This window comes from Coturnix japonica, chromosome Z, assembly GCF_001577835.2.
Source record: "Coturnix japonica isolate 7356 chromosome Z, Coturnix japonica 2.1, whole genome shotgun sequence".
Lineage (NCBI taxonomy): Eukaryota > Metazoa > Chordata > Aves > Galliformes > Phasianidae > Coturnix > Coturnix japonica.
The window spans coordinates 44,981,752-45,001,553 of record NC_029547.1 but is presented as its reverse complement, the minus strand read 5'-3'; the positions used below and the strand labels follow the sequence as shown (position 1 = coordinate 45,001,553).

The following is a 19,802-nucleotide window of genomic DNA, read 5'->3' as shown; positions in this document are numbered from 1 at the left end:
ATGATTTCAGACAAAATGTTAATTGAATAACATACTGCTACCTGGTTATGACTCCTTGCAGCTACTGACAAAAATGCAATTCAAATAAGCTATCAAAATAAGATAAAATAAAGACATCTGTTTAAAAGACAGTGGATAAATGATATTTCACAATAACAAATACATTAAACAACTTCTGTCAATCTTCATAACTCTAAGTGGAGAATTCCGATGACAATTATTTTTTCTGCTACTGTGGAATAGATAAATACTGACTAGATTAGAACACATAATGTGCTTTCTCAAGGCTATCCTGGCATTAACAAGGAAAATCTGAACTGATGGGCTACATTGAACTACCTCCTAATTTAGCATATTTAATGCTTTTACTTGCTGTATCTGTGTATCAAAGTCAATAATGTTGCCCAGTATGGTAGATCAGAATCAGACTGTGAGTATTTCAGTGTATTTTTAATTGTTTTCTCTGATCTTGTTTGAATAGGAGGAAACACAAAAGTTTATAATTCCAAATAGCTCTTAAAGATTACACATCAAGCTCTGTTAACAGAGAGGTAGGTCATTTTCAGTGTGAATCTATTTATGTATGCTTGCCTGGCAGTGAAATTCTTTTCCTTCTACAGTCACTAAATTGAGAGAGTACTTTTAATTGAGCTTTAAATTTTATATGGTATTTGAAAACATAAAATTAAGAAGTAACATAGGGGAAAAGATAGTGTGAAAAGATGTAGTACAAGAAGAAGCTAGAGCTTGCACATTGTCTCAATTACATTCTTTACTCCAAAACAAAAAAAAAAAAGGCAAAAACCAGAAGAAAAAAGTAATGAAACTTCTGTAGTGTGTAAAGAGGGCAAAGAGGGTTTTAATGACTTAAACAGAAGGACTGCAGTATAGAAGCTATGTACCCAATAGATAAATTAATTAGTATGTCTAGATCAAACAGATGAAAGTACTTTTCCACAGAATGTACTACTGAACTTTTAAATTCACTGTTCTAGGATGTTTTGGATGACAACATCAAGCCTACTAAAATGAGTGAAACCCACAAGCTGACAAACACAGTGTTGCAGACCAATCTCCTTCTAAAGCTAAACTGTTGGCCAGAGGAGCATAGCCTGGCACCTCCTCTCTGTTTAACATTTCCATCCACTTGGCATCCAGTATCTGCACGACAGCAGGCAAGGGAAGGACCTACTTCACCAGACATTTTAGCAGACAGAAGACTGGGTCTTAGGCCCAGAATTTGGTTGGATGGCATGCTGGATGGCATATTACGAATAGCAACTTATACTGAAGAAAGAGGTATCCTGTCACAGAAGCATCGCACAGTACTTATCTATGTTTTTACCTGTAGTCATTTTAAGTAATTATTCCCAAATACGAAAGTTGAATCACTTGTCTGACTTTAACTTTCCCATAGGCAAAGCTGAAACTTCCACTGTCTTTAGTGAAGCAACTCAATTTATTTAGGTTATTTTCTAGAAAACGTTAGTTAAAATAACAAACTCTGAAGGAATAAGGCCTCTACTATTTCTCGGCTCCTTATATTTGAACTTTCATATCTTCAGTGGGATTAATGGCGTCGGTGATATAAACAGCCCTTCATCTGACCCTCTCAACTGTATTAATTAAATACATTAATGTGATAATTAAAAATGTATTAGGTAGAATACTCCATAAAGAAAGCATGAAAGGATTCAAATACAAATAACACTGAGAGTTAAACAGCCACCATGGAGTCACTGATGAGGGTTTGCATGAGACTGCTTTACATCTTTCAATGTACAGTATTTTGAAACAGTATGTACAATTACCTCAGCAACAGAAATCACTGCTTAATGAAGAGACGAAACATTCAGCAAATTGTCATTCACTTTCAACTAAGCTTAGCTAATTACATCAATATTAAGGACTGCTTTTACTTTTTTCCCCATTATCTCATCATCTCCCATTGCTAAGTTCCACATTTAAATTTTTGCTTATGAAGAAGACTTAAAACGCCACTCAAGAAACTCTGCATGGAAACCTTGCTGTGAAAGAGAATGAAAAAAATTAATGACATCAATGGTGAATATGATCATGGAACACACATTACTTTGCCCCAGCTATCAGTGGGCATGGCCAGCAGGCTGCCATTAAGTGTTACCATCTTTCTACATATATTTAACCGCTGTGTACACAGTCTTTTCTGGATATGGCAAAACATATTGAAGCTTACTATTTCCTGTCTTGAAAAAAAAAACAACCAACCAAACCAACCAACCAACCAAAACCCAACCCAAACAAACAAACAAACAAAAAAAGCCCAACTTCCCTGGTATAGGGGGAATATATATTCTGCTTTGAACTATTGTCGAATGCTGTGCTCCCAAGGCAGCCTTATCAACTTATGGCAAACCACCTCAATAAGAAAAGGATCTGCTAAGGATAAAGAAGTATCAAGTTACTGTATAGCACTGCATTTCTTTTGCCTCTGAATTAAGAATCACTTGCCTGTTAAAACCATGTAAGCATATGAACTCTTTGCTCATACATAAAAAGATTTTGGGATCACAGCTGGAATCCTCCACAGCCATAAGCCACATAAACCACATATTATTTGGAATTATAAGGCAGTAATTTTTATAAACAAAGAAGAGGGTCTTCTCAGCCACTGTACGGAATACTTATAAGACTGTCTCAACCACTGACTCATTTAAGCAGTATTTTCAAGCCATTAGAACACTCTCATTTGAAACCAAATGATCTCCTTCACATTTCATATCCAAAAAGTAAATATTGAGCTTGGTTTAGAAGACTGAAAGACGAAAAAGCCTCTTAAGATATTTGATAAGAAAATTCAGCCAAAGCAAAGAAAGACCCCTCTTTTGGTCACTGATGAATCAGTGACTGCAGCTTGTTGTGTTAAACAGTAAGATTATGTTTTTTATTATAATGCAGAAGCACTCCAGCAGGACAGAGAGACAACTGTTTCCTCAGAAATGCTCACTAAAAAATATATGACAAACCATGACTGCAGAAAAATATGGGACTCAGTTTGTCACCTCTAGAAGAAATAAGTTTAAGTTTTCAGGTCCTCTGCAAGCACTCTGTGCCAAATACTGTACTAAAACATGAGAATGAATAACAGTATCTTCCATCTGCTTCAATAACTTCTGAAAGAAAATAGAAGTGTATGTCTGTGGGGCCTAATTTTTAAAAGGCAAGGGCCACCACAAAGCACATCTACCAAGCCAGGATCTTATTAGGCTGGAAGAGCATCACGTTGTCATACCCCTGCAAAGCTTAGCACTGAGACACTTGACACCCTGCTCATATCTGTCATGGTTAGGTATTCCAGAATGTGAGCAAAAGCTGAACTTTATATCAGAAATTAAAAATAAATAAATAGATAAAGTTGTTCTTCTAAACACCTGTGCCTCAAAACAAAACTGCTTGTACAAAACATAACTCAACTGAAGACAGATAATTTCTTCACTTAGCTATGAAGCTTTGGTAAATGCTCTTATTTTCACACTATTATGGGTACAGTGGGTCTATGAAATTGTTGATCTTTAAGATCTAAGGAAGAAACAGTAGGAATGAAAGTGTGCACTATTATACTTTTATTAGAAATAATTTCAATGAAATGTCAAGTTTTCTACTAGGAAAATCCTCCTTTTTGAAGAAGTTGGTTGTTACTTATATTTTCCATCTGCAAATAGCAAACTCTGGAAGAAAGGAGAAATAGGAGATAGAAAGCTTACGGAATAAAAAAAGAAAGCAAAGTGAATGTGCAATTTAAGCAATAAACAATACATATTTATTACAATTCTGCACTTAATCTACAGAAGTTGCTGGAGTACTTATCTATGTATATTTTTAAAAAGCAACTGCAATTATCTTTAAATAGGCTTTATACAAGAAAGAAAAATGTGATTTAGCAGCTGTTCCGCATTAGATTTCACTAATGAAATTGTTGGCATTCCTCTAGAAAGTAACAGTGCGCTATCCTGCTCTAGCACGTTCATAGAGAACCAAACTGTAGTATAAAGGCTCACCCTAAATTTCAATTGCTGGGCTAACTGAAAATGACAGGAGTGCAGAGATACTAGCCCATGCTTGTATAACTTTACTTTCAAAATTGTAAGTTATTCGTAGCACTAACAAGAGATGTCTCCAAGAGCTTCTGTGAAAAGAGAATTGATGCAGCTTCTAAAACATTAAACATGTCATAGTAGGAAAGTGATGTCTTTTTTCAAGACAGCTATGGTGTGACTGAAAATGAAAACTGAGGTTTCACTTTCATTCTGTGAACAATATATTAATGACCAAACAGGCAAAAAAACCTGTAATGGCTATTCTCACAGGAACTATAATTCACATGATTTAGACACCAGATGAGCACAAGTACTCTGAGAACATAAAACAGATTTCCAAGTATATTTTGCATATACATCAATTGCCCTTTTGAAAAATACAGATGCATTTCTCTTAAGAGTCATTAACAGTGAATGCCTACCTTCACAGAAATAACTTTCACAACAATTTGTCAGGTTACTAGCAAAGACACAGGACTGTGTTCATAGATAAGGGCTGCAAAGGAGATTACATATGAGAACAATGGCCTGCATTAAATCTGAGTTTTATTTACATGCTACTGGCCTGTCAGTTGTTTTGAACTGACTTGAAAATCTCCTAGCAGCTAACATGCCAGAAGAGATTTCTTGATAAAATAGTTTAAACTCTTATATGAGTTATGCATGTGACATACAGACAACATCACTGAAATCAGATACTAACAGAAGTATAAATACTTCCTTGCCTGATCAGTCTGGTGGCATTCTGTGATGGAGTGATGGCATGGGTAGAAAACGCAAGGTCAACTGATGCTGTCTGCCTGCACCTTTGCAAGGCCTTTGACATGGTCCCATACCACATCCTTATCACTAAGTTGGAGAAACATGGATTTGAAATATGGATATTTGGTGGATAAAGGGCTGGTTGGATGGTTACAAACAGTGTTTTGGTGAACAGTTCTATATCCAGGTGGAGGCTGTTCTTGAGTGGTGTTCCCCTTGGGTTCATCTTAGACCAGTGCTCTTCAGCATCTATACAGAAAATACAGGCACTAGGACTGAGTGTACCCTCAGCAAGTTTGCTGATGCAAAGAGGTGCAGCTGATAAGGAACAACAAATTCCTGTTGAGATCCCAAAGCCAGAAGCCATCACTCTAAAAGAGCAGGCTCAACCGGAGTTTTCAGTTATCAACTGATCAACACAACCTTGGACAACCTGTCCACAGCAGGGGGTTGGAACTGCTTGATCTTTAAGGAACCTTCCAACCCAAGCCATTCTATGATTCTATACTAAGTTATTTGGATTTCTGCTCCCCTGGAATTGGAAATTCACAAGCACTGAGGACAGTCTGAATTTGCTCTGTGGGGCAGGAGATCTGGTGCTGAGTGTAGGATGTCCACATCATATGAAGATCTTTTCCCACCTGGCAACACACACTGAGAGCCCTTTTGCAGTCAGGGCATCAGTAAAAGTCTCTAAGACATCTCCTAATGATTCTAACTAGCATGTTTGAAATGTACTTTGAGGTTTCTCACAAAAACTAGACTACTATATTCAAAAGTAAGCAAGTAACAGGAAAAAAAAAAACAACAACAGAAAAAGAAGTAATTGTGTGCATGTGTACTTGCATGTAAGAGTGAAATAGCAGTTTTGAATCAAAACATAATCTAGAAATGTCCTTATTTTCTGAACAATTGAGATCCAAACCTAATGCAAGAAGGGCATTTTAAATGTAAAAAGTTGATCCCTACTGAAGAATGAAACAGTTTATAATTCAGTGATATTAGCAAACTGGGCTTGAGGTACTTCTAGCTAAATACCACGAGAAGGATCACCTTATCAGTTATTTCTTCATATTCTCTTATAATAACTGTCTTCTCATAGCCTTACTGTGTTGGCTGGCATGCATACACATCCTGTAATGTTTTGTTAAGACTTCCTTAAACAAGTTATTTTGTTAATCTAAAAATCTGTTTTAGGAATCCTCAGGTTCTAAGCCCTGGCCTGTTTTGCATTCCCTTGTTAGAATCTAGGAGACATAGTTAGTTTTGTTTATTATTTGCAGTAGAACAGAATATTTTTCCTGCTAGCCACTGATCTTCCAATCATTTATTCACTTTCATCTATCATTATCCATATCACATGTTTTCAGCTCTAAGGGAATATGTGTCTTCCCTTAACTTTCATACTCTCCTCATTGAGCAACTCTCATTCAAAACTTTTAAAATACATCTGAGCAAATGTTTTGCTGATGGGACAACATTTTGTTCCATCTGTGGTACACTTTAGTCTTCACATTGTGCTAAATTGTGTAGCATTTTCACAGAAAATTCTGAACGGGTCTTCTCAGTCTGCACAGTTCCTTTTAACCTCTTCTTTATCAAAGTGTATGCACTTTGAGAAGTTATCTCAATCAATTCTGTTTTCATTGTGACTTTCGAGATGCAGAAGGCACTCACTGTACTTGCTGTTTCCCCAACAAGGTATTTACCTGCTCGGGTACATAATTTAGTGGAGGGTTGTTAGAGTTAGGGTTGTACAGTTAGGTTGTGGCTAGAATTGATGATCCTTAAGGTCTTTTCCAACCTGAGCAATTCTGTGATTGTATCTACATACCTGTCCACCACCAGTCAGAATTCCCTACTCCCGCAAGCACTGAGCTTGCCCCAACACATATCTTCCTCCTGCTGTCACCTTGAAACACTTTGGAAAGTTCGGGGCAGTTCAGTCATGAAGAGGTTGCTTTGTTTGTTTGTTTGTTTTAAATACAGAATTCTTAATATTTTAATCAAAGTCTTCTATAGCTTCAAATTGATTAATATTTTTCTTTCCTCTGAAAAATTGCAACAGCATGTTACTGGGGTACAACTTGCACTAATAATTCTGCCTTCCACCAGGAGAGCAAATATTCATATCAAGTACAAAAAATAAGATCTAGATTCCAATAATAAGGTCTAACAGAAGAAAAAAAAAACCAAAAAAAACAGCGCAGCAAAACAATAATTAAAAATAATAAGCAAACAATTTTCTATCTTTTAGTTAAGGCCATAAAAGAACAAAAACAACAAAAAAACAACAAAAAAATAACCTGCATATCTGTCTCTCTCCCTCTCTCTATATATATATAAAAGAAGAGAAATTAGAATATAAATTAGAGTGCTCCAGGATGCATTTTGCTCATTGGATTGATAGCGTAAAACCATTTTGTGCTCAACTCCCCTTGAAGCCTGAAGTCAAAGACTAACATCAGCTCCCAATTGATACAGTATATCAACATGTGCAGTTCTACATTATTTGTTAAACTACACTCAGTTATATAGAAGAAAATCCAACCTCTTGATTTAATCAATAACATTTGAAGTCTCTCTTTTAGAAATTACTACATAAAATGCCCATTACAGGCATTTAGATTTTAACAGTACAATGAGATAGAGCAGACTAATCAAATACATATAAAAGCTATTGATTTTACCACAATATATCCCACAGCTGCTATGAATTAATCAAGCAGAAGAACCAGTCTTCATACTAATAAAAGTAAACTACTTCAATATAATAAGGAGGTAGAAGTTACTCCCTAAGATAAAGATTCCACAAGATTTCAGACAGGTAAAAAAACATTGTTTAAAGCCTGTTTTGAAGAACATGATTGAACAGAAATAATTTCTTCCATTGCAACTTAATATACAGATCAGAAGTGAGACATTGCCTTATGAAGTCCATCAAACATGAAAAACACTTTTAAACAATACACCGGAGTCCACATAGTGGCTTTTCAATATTTAAAGGGAGAAAAATAACTTCTCACATGAGTAGACAGTGATAGGACAAGGGGGAATGGTTTTAAACTAAAAAAGGGAAGATTTAGAGTAAAGTTTTTACTGATAAGTATGAGAACATGTTGCCCAGAGTCACTGTGGATGTGCCATCCCTGGAGGTGTTCAAGGCCAGGTTGGATGGGGCCCCGGGCAATCTATCTAGTACTTAGCTAGTAGCTGGCAGTCCTGAGTGTCGCAGGGAGCTTGGAGCTGGATGATCCTTGAGATCCCTTCCAACCCAAGACATTCTACGATTCTGTGCCAAAGAGTCGGTGTATTTGAAGAGCAAATGTTCATTTTTCACATTCTGTTAAGCTTTTGCTTCATGGCAAACAATGCCAACCATAATGCCAATTATCAGCAATAAAATGTGATCAGAGCTCTGCCAAGCCCACCAACTGCTTTCACAAGGACATGCAACAGACTGAGAAAAAAACGGTTTGAGTCACTACTACACTGGGTCATAAATTAACATGTGATAACTATGAGAAAGGCTGCAGATTGCACTGATTAATTTTTCCAAGCGATTTGCAACACAAATTCCCATGGTTTTTGAACAAGGAGATTAGTGTTTGATTTTCTTCCAGAAAGACTTCCTGTATTTGCATTGCTGTCCTCCCAGATCTGCCAACATGACAGCTTCCTGCATCCATTTGTCTTTTATACTACATATTTCAAAAACTAGTGTAGAAAACTATGAAAAAAAAAAACAAAAAACAAGCCCCAAGCCCAACATTTTGTCACAATTGGCCAGTATTTGAAAAAAAAAATATTAAAAAAAATACATATGCGTCCTCTCTCTTTTTTGTAATTTATTTTATTTTCTTTCATTGGGTTTAATCTGTTTTTAAACGCATGTATAAGGTATGCAAGATACGTGTCTATTTTTATTAATATTGTTAAAAAAGATGAAACACAAATCAGTCAGGCAGGTAACTGTAAAATTATATTAAAAATATAATAAAAAAAAGATTTGTGGATGAAATTAACAATTAACAATTATTTTGAAGAGGAAAAAAAGTACTTGTCACTTTCTTGGTTAAAGCACTGGTTAAGCAGACACTAATCTAATTTTAGATATAGTACAGTGCCAGTGGCTCTACTAAGTCACCATCAGCCATATAATTATCAACAATTTGAAGTAAGATCTTCTGTCTGAGGTCAAGCTATTCAACTTCCAGTCATTAGCATTATAGAATTAAAGTGTGTTTATTTCTTGGCACATTTCCCAGATACTTTGTGCCTGTAACTTGCTTTACACATTACAAACAAGTTATATACATTGAAAACAAAAACAGAAAGACAGATTTCCTCTTTTTCACCTCTGCTTCAGAGAACAATCACGGTACCAAAACAGCTTAGCAGACTGATGAGGTAAAAGCAGGAGATGGTCAGACAAATCCTATGCTTTAAAACAGCCCCTTCTGCATTACCCTTGTGAGTGAGCAGCCTACTGCTCTGTAAAGGGATTCACTACTAACAACATCACAGAGCTGAGATTTACAAATGCTTCGGCCAAATTTTCCCCTAACCACATAATCTCAAATTAGTTCTTCTCCATCACCAGAATTCATGCACTCCACCTCTTAACTGACTCAGCCTCTCCAGTGACCCTTCAGATCTGTTCAGATGTTTGAAGCATCCCTCGGGTCTCATGTCCTCTACAAAAATCACAAGATAAATCCTTTGCTGGCAGTGGAAATCCCAGTGGTCATCAGTGGGTCTGTAAGTCAAGACCTGCACTCTTCATGGCACCAGCTTACACCCATCCCTTACATCAGCCCCAAAGTCTACAGCAATGTTCACAGCAACGTCTGTGAGGATTCACATAACCATCCAGCTTCCCATCTGCTGCCAGTAAGTACACCTCACTGTTCTAAAGGGAGAACACACTGCAGCATCAAAAGTGCTCCTTCCTGGACCCTGTCTTTAACAGCCTTTCGGGATCTCACATTTGTGATTTTTAAATGATTTCTAGCTTTGTAAAAGGAACAACAAAAAACAAACAAACAAAAACCAAAAAAACACCCACCCTAAAATACACCTAGAACACTCAGGTTTATTTTCTAAAAGCTTCTTGACTTGAAGAGCAATATGTCACAGTCTACATTCTCTTTCTTGCATCTTCTTCTTTGTCCCTTACAGACTAACCATGAGAAGGGCCTCATCTGGAAAGTTCTTGCCAGCACACGCTATTTAAAGTTCACAAACTCTGCAGATGAATTTTAGACTGTAGGAGCTGTCTGGAACATGAAGAGTATTATCCTACCCTTTTAGGCCTTCTGCATGCTACAGGCTTCATCTGAAGATAAAGATTCTGACATAAGATTAAGACGTGATGCCTGTTGGTTTCAGTATGACTCCAGCATACCTACTACTTCCTCTCCTTCTAGCACGTCTGGTAACTGTGCCCTCTTTTATACTGAAATGAAGACAGGAAAACAAACAACAACAACAACAAAACAACACAAAACCCCATCAGCCTCCTAGATGTTCTGAAAACAGTAGCTGCTCTTACTCTCAGTAGGATCTTCTCTAGGATCCTTTTCCATGTCTTTGTTCGCAAGTTGTAAGAGAAAACGATTGCTCATTCTGGTTGGAAATTCTCCTGTATCTCTCTGCTGGTTAATAGAGCACAACTAAGATTAAACAGAAACACAAGCTCTAGCAATAGCTTTCCCTAAGTCAATTCTCTTTGACTACTTCACTAAACACACACTCCAAAGAACACAAACAATTACACTTGTGCCTACTAAAAACAGAATGGGAAATGTAAGTAACATGTTTGCAATGCTTCTGAGGTATATCAAGTGTTATTTCAAAAAAAAAAAAAAATACTGAAAAGCAATGTAAAAATAAAAGCATTTTCTTTTACATTTACAAATACAAGTTTATTTTCTTAACTTTTTTGTGGCCCATAAATTCACCTGCTGAAGATTAAAGTACAAATCTCAAAATCATTACTTCAGAGCAGCAAACTCAATCTCTCAGTGAATATGAACTCACATACAACTTAACCTCCCATACATAACAAACATGTCTTCATTGTCTGTACAGGAGCATTAGGACAGCAGGACACCTGAGAACAGCATTCCCAGGAGTCAGCTGAAGGAGGTGCACAAGACAGTGTACAGCAAGGTGGAGGCAAGGGACTGTCAAGAGATTTAAACCCTACCCCCTGTGTGGCAAGCTTCTAACTGAACTGTGGTGTGTCAGAATTCTAACACCAAAGAACCACAATACGGAACTGTAGCCCAACTGGTCAACTATTTTCTTTCCAAACATGCTCAGTGCTTAAAAACTCTGTTCACATTACAGCACTGACCTAACCACCTTGCCTTTTACTTTCACAAGTACATTGAATAAATAACGTTCACCCATTTCCTCATCTTGTAACTCACCAAATCTCTTAATTCTCTGATGCAAACCAAGCAGACTAGAAGGCTTTTCCAGCCACTGAAAAACTCAGTCTTGCTTGATTTCACAAGTAATCACCCACACAGCTGCTCACTGCTCCCCAGTGGGATGGGGGAGATGACAGGAAGAGCAAAAGTGTGTGATAACTCAGGCACTGAGATAAAAGACAGCTTACTAGGCAAAGGAAATGGAAAAAAAAAATAAAAAATCTGAAGTTATGCATGGGTAGTAACTCAGCACCTTCCACACATAGTCTAAAGGCTCAGCCACTCAGTCTTTCAGCAGTGGCTGTTCTGGAAGACAAAAAGACAACAACAAACGTATTTCACTACTGCAGGTTTTTCATTATTAGCTTTATGTGGGAACATGTGTTTGGTCAGCTCAGGTCAGATATCCCAGCTGTGCCTCTTCCCAGCCTCTTCTCCACCCAAGCCAGCTCACTGTGGGGGAAGAGCAAGACAAGGAGAAGGCCTTGATGCCAAAGCAGTGGTGTGCTACCAACAGTGATTTAGCCACCAGAACAGGCAAAAGGCTACTGTGAAGAACGTTAACGTCACTCCAGCCAGATCTAGCAGTACACTTCACAAAGTGGAGGGAACATGTTAGTCATTTTTAGTCACATCTTTTAAAACCATACCTGTTCACTAATTTCCACTCTACTTCAGAAATTAACTAATCATATGAAGAAACAGATTACTGCCTAGATACTCAACATAACTGCTACTCATCACATAAGTTTATTAAGATGAAAGCTAAATACACAGATTTTTGAAAAATCTACCAAACCATTTCAGACAAAACAGAAAATAGCAGAACTGTGAGTTTCACCTTCCTTTAAAGAACTAAAAGTAAACCTGACTTCCTCATTCAGACACATATCACACAGAATAAACAGACAGCTCGCTTCATGCATCAAAAGCATTGAGAAACTCCTCTCCATCCTATTAGCACTGTCTGCCAAACACAGCTCTTTATGGACTCTGTGGATCCCCTTTACAACCTATGAAAACTTTCTGATTTGCTCTTCTGCTGTACAGCAACAATTATTGTTACAGGAGCAAGATGCAGAAAAATGGGAGTTAATTAATTCCACATTTTTTTTACACTTTTTGAAAATGCAGAAATTAAAAGATGCTATGCAAGAGCATATAAAACAATTGAAAAATAACAAATCAGTACCAAAATTGCTATCAAATGTAAACATGCAAATACAATGCATGAATAAACTATATGTAGTTTATCCCTTCCTTAGTTGCTAACAGTCATGCTAACAGCCACAAACTAAGCTTCAAAAACTTGAATATAAGCAATTTCTTTATTTTTCATGTAACCAAGACCGCTGCTCTTATCTGCTTGAAAGCTAAAATTCAACCTTAGGAGAGTAAATTTTTACAATTCCTAAGTGCAGTTATTGCTCGTGTTCAGGATCAGAGCAGTAGCCACAGCAAAAGGAACACACACACACACACACACACACACACACACACACACACACAAAGCAACTCAGAGCTTTACTGTCAACAAATAAATAAGGACAAGGGTTTTCTCCCTACAATCATGACCTGACTTTTCAAGTTCTACTTTGCTGAATGGACTAGACTATGGAAAATAGATTTATAAAAAGCATACACATAGGTCACTTCAAAAAAGTCATGCCTCCTATTTATTTCCATGGAAACTAGAACAGATACAAAAAGCACAATAACATTATTTGTTGGAGAAAGTTCTCAGCTACAAAGCACTCTTCTTTCAACATAGTCACCACCACTAGCCATGCATTATTGCCAACTACAAACATAAGCTCGCATGCCACACTCACACACAGTCCAGCTTTTGCTGTGCTCACATCCACTGTTTGGTTTCCAGTAATGTTCATCAAACATCAATGAATGTTCGGTGGGTGTCATTTTTTCCACGTGAAGGAACTTAGTGACACACCTTTGCTTCATATGCAGTTGCATGTCAGATGACATTCTGTCAGGCTGCTGCTCTGATGCCATCTGCCACATGGTAACAACATTTAACAGAACATTGGTGGGTAGGTTCAACTTCTACTTTCATACCACCAGTGTCTGCCTCTGATATTGTAGTTCAACATAATAAAATAGGAAGTGTTACTTTCAGAGCAGCCCTCCTATGTTCTGTTTCCCCTTTGTGTTCTCCCCTACTTCAACTCTATTTTCTCCCTCTGAAGACTTATTTATCTCAGAAAGAATCACATCTCATCTTTGCTAAACTTCCCCAAAACAAAAGAACAGAGTGGATTTTGTGCAAAGCAAACAGCAGGATACGCTGAGGAGCTCTAAGCCAGTTAAGCAGACTGGTAACTTTAATGGCATGCATGTCTCTCGCAGCCCTGGCCATCAGCTGCTGGGTTGAGATTAGTTTGGGTGCTTTGGTGGTGTCTCAGGCTCAGGAAAAGGAGTGCCACATGCTTTTCTCACATTAGGGAAGGATCTTGAGACATGAAGAATGACTTCACACGATGCAAGTACTGAAAATCCAAACTGACTGGTGTACCATTTGTTTGAAAAGCAAATGACAGGCAAAGCTCCACTACTAGGTTAGACCAAGCCAGAAGGATACTTGTGACACAAAAACACTATTCCTACACTCACATTTATGGAAAACGGGAGCATAGTTCACTGGAAAGCAGGGAAATCTGATTATTTTTTCTCTCCCCCCACATATTTTGAGTATTTTTTTCTGACATGATGGAAACCTTTCTCATTTTATATTAAATCTATTTTTTTATTGTCAGCTGACTTTTTCATTCTTTGATTTCTGTAGTGATTGCAATCCATGCGGTTCCAAATATCCTTTCTTTAGGAACATATTTTAGCAGCAAGAAACAAATATGGTAGCAGTAAAGAAAGGAACTAAACTGTTTACAGTATCAACTGCTACCAGCAATTGTTTCTTTATTAGCAGAGAGCTGCTGGAGAAATATTTGATTTCTGCATGTTTCAGTTTCTCAGAGTACTTCTCCTGTATTTCCCACAGTTAAGGACGCCAGAGCTGTGCTGAAGCTGTGCAAAAGGTCACTCCACTCAAACAACAGCTGTTTGCTTTCACTAACAAAGAGAAAAAGACTCTGCACTGAAATGCCCATAAATAGACGTGGCATACTCTTTACACAGGCACAACACAGAGATTTCAGTGGGAATTCTGCTGTGTTTAGCGTAGGATGAAGTCTAATACCACTCTCGTAAAGGCAGTAGCAAGGAGGAAGTTAGCGGAGCCCAAGCTAATCCCACAGGATGCCCACACAGCTGTTGCGTACCCCTAAGGCTGAAGGAATCTTCTGTGAAGCAGTTGTGACGATTTACCGCTCTTGAGTGACTCATAGTTCATGGGATGACTCCAACAGGAAAAAAGCCAAGAAAACATTCTCACACGTTAAGATAAATGTGAGAATTTTGTTTCATGGAGACAGGGAGGAAACATGAAAAAAAAGTTCTCAGAAAGCTACAGAAGATAAAAGGACAGCGTTGGCAGGAGTGAGGGTGTTTCCACATCTTCAGCCCATGTCTTCCAATACGCACCAGCAGATGCGGGCTCTGATAGTTAACTCTGGCCTCCAGTGCATCAACAATGTGCCTAGCCTCAGCAGCTCTCCCTGCTCCCCCCAGGGAAATGAAAGACAGCACCAATGGCAAAAAGCATCTGCTCGTCCTCTTTCCAGGTTTAGTTGTCTGCCGCTGCCAGAAATAAACAAGAGCATCTGGACTCTGATCCCTGTAAGCTCAGTTCCTGTTTCCCTACCCTGTAGTTTAGCATGCCTTCCAGTGGAACTCTGCTACTGAGACTAGGTCATACAGACACACTCCACGCTTCAAAGAGTATCACACACCTGGAGTAGATCATTAAAAATAATCCTAATAATGAAAGTGTTCAGTATGAAATCTCAAATCTATTAATAAATCAAAGTTTCTGAAATTTGTTGCTAAATTCGATTAAAAAAACAACAACAACAAACAACTAATGCTGTTTATTCATCTTAATTACTTTATAATTAACCTTCCTAGCACTGGCATTAGATAGCAAAGAATCCTTTTAATCAATTAAGCTCCTCATTTATAGATTCTACCTTCATCTTGAACTCAGTTTGGTACAAAGTACCTCAATTATTTTGTCAATAATGTGCGCACAGTTACATTAAAAATTCCATTAAAAAAGCTTTTAGAAACACTTCAAAAGGAAATCATGCAACTGCCCCCCAAACAGTTTCTAAATCCCATTTTTTAACTTGATAAATAAACTTCTAAAGTACGAACAAACAAATTATCACATGGAACTACCAATTGATCTTGGTATAAAACTGCTGAAGTTAGATAAATGTATACATCAGCCATTTAATATTCATACTACTGGTTAAGGTACCAGCTGCCATGCTGGACTTAGTGTTTATATAATCTGTTCTCAAAACTTTGAGCCCCTCTGAGATTTTAGAGGAGAAGACATCATTCACCTGAGTTTAATAAGGCGTGGAATCCACAAAAAACCCAATATATATATATATATAAAGCAATTTCTTTTCTGAACACCACATTACCTGTTTTATGACCCAAAACATGCAAGAATGGACAGAAAAAAGTTTTCAGAATGTTCTGGGAATACAGACTTTATGCTAGTATGCAACCAAAACCAACTCCCAAACACTAAGCACTGCTCAGAAAATTGCTCTTATTAAAATAAAAGGGTGGGGGGGGGGGAATAAAGGACAGAATCTTAGTGATATATGAGACAGCAGCAAAACTCCTGTTATTATTTATAAGAGCACACAGAGTTAAGTGACACAGGATTAGAACAGAAGTCCAAGGAAACTACTGTCCTGTCTTTGGAAACTGACTATGCCTTATGCTTTAACGACTAATGAAGGAAGAATCTAATTTGCTTGAACAATGTGGCAGTGTGATACATACAAGAAGAATAGAGACAATCCTTTCCAAGCCTTATGGCCATCAGCCTGCATCCTTCAGCATTAAAGATCTCTATTGCTACTTAGTATGTCAGACTGAATTTATAAGCATTAGTTATTAAATTCTTCAGCACACAATATACTACATTTGTGTGTTTTTCATAAAATTGTAGGTGGGTTAAATAAGTCAGTATCAATTTATATTTACACAAGCAACCTGTTCTTCAAGGAAAAAAAAAAAGAACTGAAACCTGTTATAGTAGACATATGCTCTTTTTAGTCAGTTTTCAGGCCTGTAGTACAGAATTGTGTATTTTTGGATTATACAGACCTGTAGTTTCAGTGTAATATGTTTAAAATACAAGCCTCATTTCACCCAGCTGAATTATAAGGATGTGGTGTAGCCCTTGAAACCAAAATGAGCATGGCTACTTAAGTTCTCAAAAACAGCTAAGGGACTATTTTAGCTTATTAAAGATAAAACTGCACCTTTTATTCATCTCCATAAGCACATACTTTCAAACTAATATGCTAGTTCAGTACATCCTCCTGGTATTATGTCTTCGGCACAGTTTAAAAAAATTCTCACTGTGCTTTAGTTACGCCATTTGGATGATTTAAAAATGTAGGAAGCACTATTTGAGCCATACCGACTTTCCTGAGTGATTCTCTTATCACTGTAGTCTAAATTAAAGTAGTTCTAACTACCTTCATATCAATTATTATTTAATCCAAAATATGGATACTCAAAGCCAGAATGCTTTGGTATCCAAAAGACAAGAGAAGGAAAATAAGCAAATTTTTATTTGCATGAAAGTGAAAAGGAGATTGAGGATGTTATGAATAGAAACAGAGGACAATGACTGCTCCAAGCATTTGTAAATTAAAAGATCATTACACTACACTGGAACAAAGATGCAAATATTTGAGAGCACTTGCACTCTACACAACAGAAGTTGCAAACATACTTGCAAGTCATTTCCTTATGACAATCAACAGAATTTGTATTTCCTTATCATTCTTTTACCAATAACTTAAACTTCATTTCCCTCTTATAGCTTAACACACTGAAAGACAAAAGCATAAGCCTTACATGTGTGCTCAAACACCCTGTTAAGAACAGTCTGCATAGCCCTTGCAGTGCTTTAATGCAGTTCTTGTGGGTAGATTTCCTGTTTTCTCATCCAACTAAAAGCTGTTCTCAGGTTGTGTTTATTTTATCTTTTCTGTTTTGCAGCACCATGGGCCCTCCACAGGTCATCTCTGTTTACTTTGTGTGGTCACAAAGACTTACACTTGCAAACACAAAGCTTGCAAAACTATCAAAAACAGACAAAAATAGTTCAGATTCATAAAACAAGGACTGTTTCAGATGCATATGTTTTAGGAACTGTCTCTTCTTACTTACTGTCTTTCTAGCTTACTGTAGAATTGAAATAGTTATGAGCATCACAGAATACAGTAATATGAATATTTTACTTAAAAATATGTAGCTAAATTGCACATGCTGCTTTAAATGGCAATGGGGTTGTCTGTCCTTTAGTTTCAAACTGAACTTAACACTCACAGCTTCCTTAAATTCCCCTACGTCTTACTGTTCAAAGTGAACTGATTTAACAGTCGGTTCACTTGCAGAAAATAATAATTTTTAGCTCAAGCACTCTTCAATTTAAAAACATTATTTTTGCTCATGTTTCCCATACTGTCATGACATTCCATTTAAAACAGAAACCAAACACAACTTAGAAGGGTTTAATGCAACCTATAAGGAGATGACACTCACTCCTTAAATTTAACCTTGTTGTAATACAACCCGTATTATTATGGACTGGTGTTGTTAGTCTGCCTTCTGTAAAATCTAAAGAGCATACTAAATGTGTTATTGCTAGCTGCATCGCTTCCAAATTTGACTCATGAAGACACATTCATGTCATGCATTGCATTTTACGTAAAATCAAGGGTGAAATCAAGGACAAATTTATCTTCTAATTTTAGTCTTCTTATTCTGTTCTTATTTTAATTACAAGAAAGAATATTAATACATTATGATATTGAGCTACCTACAAGAAGAACAACAAAACAGCAAAAGCAACCTGATAAAACAACAAAGCCTGAAAGTGGAGGGCCTAGTGGTTAGAGCACAGATTCAATGGGTTTGTGTCATCACATCAGATGACACCAATAGCTAGAGCCAGAAATACAGTACAGCCTAAATTTTCATCAGCAATTGTGATGGCAGAGTTTAAGTTATTTTTACTTCAGAGAGACAACAAAAGTACAAAAGCTTGGAACCCAGGCTATCTAGAGGGGCCTTAGGATGGGCAACTGACAGACAGTGCTCTGAATTACAATTCATACTTGATAATTTTGCCTAGACTTGGCACATGGGAATGAGAACAGCTGCTTGTAATTTGAAAGTGAACTTATTTGTTTAGATTTATACACACATGCAAAGACCACTGCACTTATCTATGCACTACAGGCACTTTGAACACTTGCAAATTCAACACAATCAAGGCCCAAAAGTAACTAAACTGTAACTGTACTATAAAAGAACTATCCACCAAAAAACTGAGCAACACAGTGAAAAATCAGTGAAATCCCAAAAGGGACAGTGATTTCTTTCAGTGCCAGAATTATACCATATTAAGAACAGAGCAGTCAGTCTATCTGGGACATGGCAGATGAGGAAAAACACACTCAAAAGCTCTAATACCCCAAAGAACAACATATTTCTAAGCTTTATTCTCATGTTCTCATACTACATTAGGCTATCAGGTGAGACATCCCCTCTGCTCCTATCTTCACTGCTGTAACACAACAAACTTTTTAGGCAGATACATGATAATTAATTGCTGTGCGAGCTTTAAGACATCTTCCAAAACTCCTTGAATCAGATAGGTCAAGGAACAGAAGCTAAATATTATCACACTATTGTAATTTGCATAACAAATAGATATTGCACTACAGTATTCTGAGTGTTTTTCATACATAGCCCTATATACTCTTACTTGCAATGGAGCCTTCAACTAAGAGTTTTGTTTGATTATGAGGCTAGAAAGAACCAAGCCACTGCACAAAGCGTGAACATGCAACTTTTTGGTCAGTACTATTGAATTGACCAAACACTTGGCTGAATTTAAAAGGAGAAAGACTGCTACAAAATCTTAGGCGTTCTGGGAAGGAGCTCAATACTTTCAGATCTGTCAGACTTCATTATCTACATGGTTGTTTCCCTACTGCCAACATGTTACATAAATTTATTTTTTGCTCCATAATCTTGCCCCAATTTTATTATCCTCTGATTTGTTAAGAATACAAATATTCTTTGAATCCCGTCTGTTTTTCACCAATTTCCAACTATAATGAGCATAAAAATACTTTGCATATAAAAGCAGAACAGAAATGATATTGTGCTATTGCATTTCAATTGTTTGCATTACAGTAGGCTAAATGAGTGGATGACATTTATTGCCAAACAAGCTTATTTCATCATAAATGCAATCCATTACAACAATAGGGGAAATATGCTAATCGTTTTAACAATTTACGTGGTCTTTTTTTCTGGCTGTTAGAAATTCTAGTTATGA

At 37.0% G+C, this 19,802-nt stretch overlaps 1 protein-coding gene across 2 annotated transcripts in view; it reads right to left on the bottom strand.

Annotated features, from left to right (window-relative positions):
- The window catches only part of ST8SIA4 (ST8 alpha-N-acetyl-neuraminide alpha-2,8-sialyltransferase 4), a 50,864-nt gene that overhangs the window by 6,865 nt on the left and 24,197 nt on the right, over positions 1-19,802 (bottom strand). The gene's annotated exons all lie outside the window — the stretch shown is intronic.